At 41.3% G+C, this 6,000-nt stretch overlaps 1 protein-coding gene across 2 annotated transcripts in view; it reads left to right on the plus strand.

Annotated features, from left to right (window-relative positions):
- PPFIBP2 (PPFIA binding protein 2) overlaps positions 1–2,823 on the plus strand; it is a 201,343-nt gene extending 198,520 nt beyond the window's left edge. The window contains exons 28-29 of one of the 2 annotated variants that reach the window (XR_004537596.1): positions 1,262–1,327; positions 2,368–2,823. The gene's annotated coding sequence lies outside the window, so the exon portion shown is untranslated. The remainder of the gene's footprint in view (positions 1–1,261; positions 1,328–2,367) is intronic. The other variant, XR_004537597.1, reaches the window with a different exon arrangement.
- The last annotated feature ends 3,177 nt before the right edge of the window (positions 2,824–6,000 follow it).

The following is a 6,000-nucleotide window of genomic DNA, read 5'->3' on the forward strand; positions in this document are numbered from 1 at the left end:
TGGTTTAACCCTAAAAGTTTTAATGCACACTGGTGCTTAGATTGATTCTGTAAGGTTTGTATACTCGGAACTCTGGAATAACCTTACAACCCCACTTCGGAATGTGGTTCTCCCTCCAACTTTTCCGTAAACATCTGAAAACTTGACTATTCTCAAAACTGTAATACTCTTTGGTATACTAAGCCCCTCTAAACATTCTTTATACTAAGCCCTGTAACCCTTCATTGGAGTTCCTTTTTCTATTCCAGTTCCTGTAAACCATGCCGAGCTCTACGATTGTGGAGAAGATGCGGTATACAAACTTAAGGTTTAGTTTAGAATATGTAGGGTTTTTTTTCGTTTTGCTTGTTAGCTTATGCTCTAGCACACAGTTTAGCGTACAAAACCTTTATTATGCATGCAAGGAAAGTGACATTTTCAAGGGTTGGGGTTTTTGTATCTTTTTCAATGGAAAATAACTTGCATCAGTGTCTCTGTTATGTCCCTCTTGTTTTAAAATGACAGCACTTCCTCACATTTAGGCTAGTAGAGAATTGTATTAAATATACAGTGGTACCTCGGAATCCAAACGCCCCAGAACTGGAACGACTTGGAATCCGAACCTTTTTTTGTAGTAAATTTTGTCTTGGAATCCGAACTCTGCTTTGGAATCCGAACGCCCTGCCCCAGAATCTGAATATTTGTTAACATTTTACCTTAAAATCCAGTGTATTTCCTATTAAAATTTGGGTTTGTGGGACCCAGGAACGGATTAATCCAGTTTCTATTATTTTCAATGGGAAAAATTGTCTTGGAACTCGAACGGGGTTCTGGAACGGATTAAGTTCGGATTCCAAGGTAACACTGTGTTGTAATAACCGTACAGAGGGAGAATAGACCACTTGCGGTAGGAAAGTTAACCTTTTCGTTTGCATGACTCGGTGCAACTAACAAGCCTCGTTTGCAAGGCTCGATATATTTGCCTGGAAATGCAGCATACAGCGTAGCTTTTGCATGTACAAGAGTAATCCTGAAGACGTTTTCTGGCGTCTGCCATCATGAAAAATTAAAAAGCTCTTTTAATTTCTGTGAGAGCGCCTGCTTGCCTAGAACCCACATTAACATCCTAGGTTGAGTGGTCATGCTGTCTTTATTTTCTGCAACAAAAGAGAGAGTTATTGGAAATACCGTTGCTCGTGGTCAGCTGAAGCCTCTGGACACTAGCAGGTTATCCAGAATGCTGCTGTAACTCATTTGTTTTGGATGCTACATGCTTTTACAGATGGAGCACTCGGAAGGCACCGTCATACAGATAGGGGCATTTTCTCAAGAAATTAACAATCTCACGGTACGTATCATTGTACAGAATTGTTGTTCAGATAAATGACTTAGGGCTCTAATGCGCAGAATAGCGCACGCTAGAGCTTAACGCCAGCATTGAGCTGGCGTCAGTTCTAGCCATCTAGCGCGCGCTACAATGCAGTAGTAAAAGGAGCCCTCAGTTGGGTCTATGTAATGTTCTATCTGGATAGTGCCGGAGCAGGTTGGGGAAAGCAAAGCTGGAGCCGGAAGTTTTCCAATCGACAGTGAAATCCGGTCTGTTAACTAAGATAACTATCCAAAATAATATTAGGGCAGGCAAAAGTCTGCCCTAACTTAGAGGTTACCAGCCGTCCAGGAAAACTCGGACTGATCCTCTTTTTAGAGGATCGTCTGGGTGCCCGGAAGGATTTCCAAAACCCGGGAGTTTGTCCAGGTTTTGGAAGTCCCCCCCAACCACCTCAGGGCTGCATCTGGAGGGTGTCTGCGCAATGCGCGGACTTCGAAGCAATGATGTCATATGCATGCACGCGTGTGCATCACATGGCATCGGCATCTGCACGTGCCCTCCAGCTGTGGTCCCAATCTCGGGGAGCTTCATGGGGGGGGGGAAGCTGGAGGTGGACGGGGTGAGACCAGGTGTTCTCTTTTTTAATAGAGGAAATCTGGCGACCCTACCCCTTTCTCCGATTAGCTCTCCGGATAGCAATCAGTGGCTCTTTCAATTACTGGGACTTTTTCTAGTTATGGCGATTAGGGTATAGAAAAATGCCAACGATTAGGGCTTGGATATCAGCCCGATTGTAAGCTGTTGCCAAAGTCTAAACTGGCTGAAATCCTACTATGGAAATACTGATATCATCCTCCCAAGGATCCTATTTTCTATTGGCTTTATCCCATTCTATAGCTACAGAAAATATAAAATGCATAAAAATATACAATAGTTGAAAATATTTCTCTCGAGGTAATTGAAGGCTGACTGCTTTTTCGGCGTCAGGCCAAAACCTATTGCACTGCTTCATGTAAATTCTCTCTCTGACAAGCTGAGTGCTATGTTTATTCTTTCAGGATATGCTAAGCCAAGATGATATGCTGAATAACTGCACATTCGTACCTCCTCCTTATGAAGACTGGAGATGATAACGCTACATGACAAAGAATATTGTTTCCTATCCCTCAGCACATGCCCTGGGGCAAGACTGGTACAGTAATACAGAGGAGTAATAGAAAACTTATACTGAGGAAGCACTGCATATTTATTTTTGCACAGTGACTATTTCATTACTGAGGAATTTTTTTTTTTTTTTGTACGGGCAGAGCTTATTTTCTGTAAAATTCTACTGGACCTTCGTTTTCCTAAAGAATTTCAGGTGTTTTTTTTGCCAAGGAAAGCCCATAGGATGGACTGCAGAGGGCACCTGTTTTTTTTTTTTTTTTAATGGAGGCTGGTGAAATCTAGGTGGCCGGGAGGGGGGGGAGGGGCAAGATACACACCTGTTTCTAAGTTACCAAATTTCATGGCTCTTGAGAATGGCTACACCAGTGGTTCCCAAACCCTGTCCTGAGGGACCCCCAGATATCCCTAATGAATATGCATGAGAGAGATTTGCATACCTGTCACTTCCATTATATGCAAATCTCTCTCATGCATATTCATTAGGGATATCTGGGGGTCCCCCAGGACAGGGTTTGGGAACCACTGGGCTACACGCACAAGCCTTCAGAATTTGTTTGTTTTTTATTAAGTGTTTTGCAAAATAAAATAATGTTTGTAGACACTCGAATGAGGGTTTTTTTTGGTATTCAGGTATCATTGCACCAATATTTATGTTTGGCAGCAGCTCAAAATGTATAATAGCAAGACTTATCTTATGTTGCTTTGTTAGGACCCAGACATGAGCAACTAATCCCCAATGAATATGCATGAGGTCTATTTGCATGCACTGCTTTCAATGCATATTCATTGGAGAAATCCTGAAAACCCGATTGTATTCCAGCCTTCGAGGACCGGAGTTGCCTATGTCTGGTCTATACAAACTAACAAAGCAACATAAGATAAATCTTGCTGTTATACCTTTTGAGCTGCTGCCTAACAAATATTGGTGCAATGACAGAAACTTTACAAGCCAACGTTTAAAACAACCTTTAGAATTGTCCCCCCAATAGACATGCCCAAGGTCACAAAGAGCCTAGTGGGACTGAAAGCCTGGCCTTCCTGGTTCTCAGCTTACTAGGCAACTCCTCAGCTGTTCCAGGTCAGCCTTCTAGATGGAGCAAAAAAGTTTATTGGCAATTCAATGGTCATTGTTCAATAAAGATTCTTTCCGTTGGCATGGAATGGGGAAAGCCCATGGAATATGGTCCAGTGAGCACTCTTGCCTTGAAATATACATTCCGCTTTGAAAGCACTATCCCTGTTCACCTGCAATTGTAGATTTTTTTTTTTAAGGGAACTGCAAAATTTAGTAGAAGCTTAGGACCCTTTCTAAAGAAGTGTGTTTTTAGACGAATGAGATCAGAACAAACTATCCGTGAGGTAAACAGTTCACTGCTGCTGACCTAAATCCAATGCAAGATCCACAGAAGGTTAATTGACAGAAAAAATTATCAGTTATAATGATTTAATTAAACTAATGAAGGAAAGAGTCTCAGAATTACCACTCCAAGGATCATAATAAATATCATCCATATAGGAAATCGTGGCATGGGTATCTTTCTTTCTTACATATTTTTTGCTAAATCCAATGCAACCATATTTTAAAAAAAATATCTTATTATTTTGAATTCATTCAGCAACTGGAGTGGTTGATAGGTAGCTCCCTGATGATCTTTAAGGAAGCCCAGCTTCTTCCAACCCAAACTCTACAGGTATGGTTTGTGCATCCTTGTAACCAACTCAAACTTTCTTTTTTTTTTCCTACTTTCACTCTAATATAGGTGGGAGTGTGTGGTGCAGTGGTTTGAGCTACAGCCTCGGCACCCTGAGGTTGTGGGTTCGAATCCCGCACTGCTCCTTGTGACCCTGGGCAAGTCACTTAATCCCTATTGCCCCAGGTACATTAGATAAGAGTGGGAGCCCGCCCGGACAATTAGGGAATAATGCTTAAGTACCTGAATAATTTGTAGTCCGTATAGAACTGTAGGACATATGGAATATAAATTATTAAAAGAAAAAAAAAAATAGGCGTATTTCCATTTACTTGAACAATGACATCATCTACCCCAAAATACGGAACATGTTTGGGCTCATGTGATGGGTTATGTTTCCTTTCCCTCCCCCCCCCTTTTTTAACTTTTATAACTTAACCCCTTTTTAGTAAACGTTTTATACCTTTTATATATGTTTTAATCATATATCTTTTAACTTTTTATACGGATTAAAGTCATGACCTGTAATTTACTCATTCGGTTCTTTTCTTTTACTTTAATTTTATACCTTTTATTGCGGTTTACTTTATACCTTAGCAACCACGGTAGGTCTCCAGGTTTTTTTTTCTTGGTTTTTCTCCTTTTCTTTTTATCTTTTCACCTTTCTTGGTATTCCATTTTTCTACTGTCTGTCTCCACACAGAGGCAGGCACACTTTACAGAGCTCCGTAAAGAAAATGGTTTTGGCTTGTTGGGCTTCTTTCTGGTTGTTGATATTCTGAAGGTTTTGTACTTTATGAAAATAGATGATGGTGTTTTTCTAGGAAGAGTTGTGGTGTGCTGCAACATTGATTGCAATAAGCCTTGGAACGGGTAAGGTTTCACACTATACTCTTACTACACTTCCCACGTGGGATCCCTACGAAGGTCGAGCTAAGGAACTAAGTCATCAGCACTCAGACTTAATGGGGTGGGTCAGTAGAGTTGGCAGACTTGATGGGCTGTAGCCCTTTTCTGCCGTCATCTTTCTATGTTTCTATGTTCTATGTTTCTCCCTCAATATTCACCGGGGGTTAGGCGCAGAGCTGGCCCGTGAATATTTAAAAAAACATGAATAATATTCAGGCTGGTTCGGACCCACCCCCCGCCTTCCCCCGGAATCCCGGACCTTACCTTAAGCCCTCTGAGACTCCCCGAAACCATACCTGGTGGTCTAGCAGGCTTTTGAGGCGGGAGCGATCTTCCTACGCTTCTGCCCTGTGCAGATCACTCATAGGAAATGGCTGCCGTGAGCTCCCATCGTAGTCTCGAGGGTTATGCCAAATTAAGTACATAAGCGTTTTCTTCTTTTCTGCTAAGTAGAGTCTTGTCTGATCCGATGCCCACAATCTGGACCAGAAACCAAAAGGTTTTTTTCAAGCACTATAATCAAGGTGTTCCACTAGAAAAGACCTTTTTTTTTTTCTCAAAGGAAAATATTTATTTTTATTTGGTGGACTTCTATAACCGTTCCCAACGAAGTGGTCTCTCACCAAACCCCATTTCCTCATGGAAAATACTTGTGTCTTTTATAAACAATATCTTATTAGCTGCATTTCATTTAAACAGTAGCGTTTGTTTTCTGTGGAGCTCTTACATGTTAGAGGTAAACCATCCAGGGAGGGCATTAAGATCTGAAAGCGGTATGAGGTTGTCAGTGGACAGAAAGTCAAATGTACTTCATGCAAAAATTAGAGCATCCATGTTTTCAATAGCAGGCTAGCTACGCTTATGTGCAGGCCGGGTTAATTTAAAAAAAAACAACAAAAAAAACCTTTTGAAGACCATTATTTG

Source organism: Geotrypetes seraphini, chromosome 19, assembly GCF_902459505.1.
Source record: "Geotrypetes seraphini chromosome 19, aGeoSer1.1, whole genome shotgun sequence".
Classification (NCBI taxonomy): domain Eukaryota; kingdom Metazoa; phylum Chordata; class Amphibia; order Gymnophiona; family Dermophiidae; genus Geotrypetes; species Geotrypetes seraphini.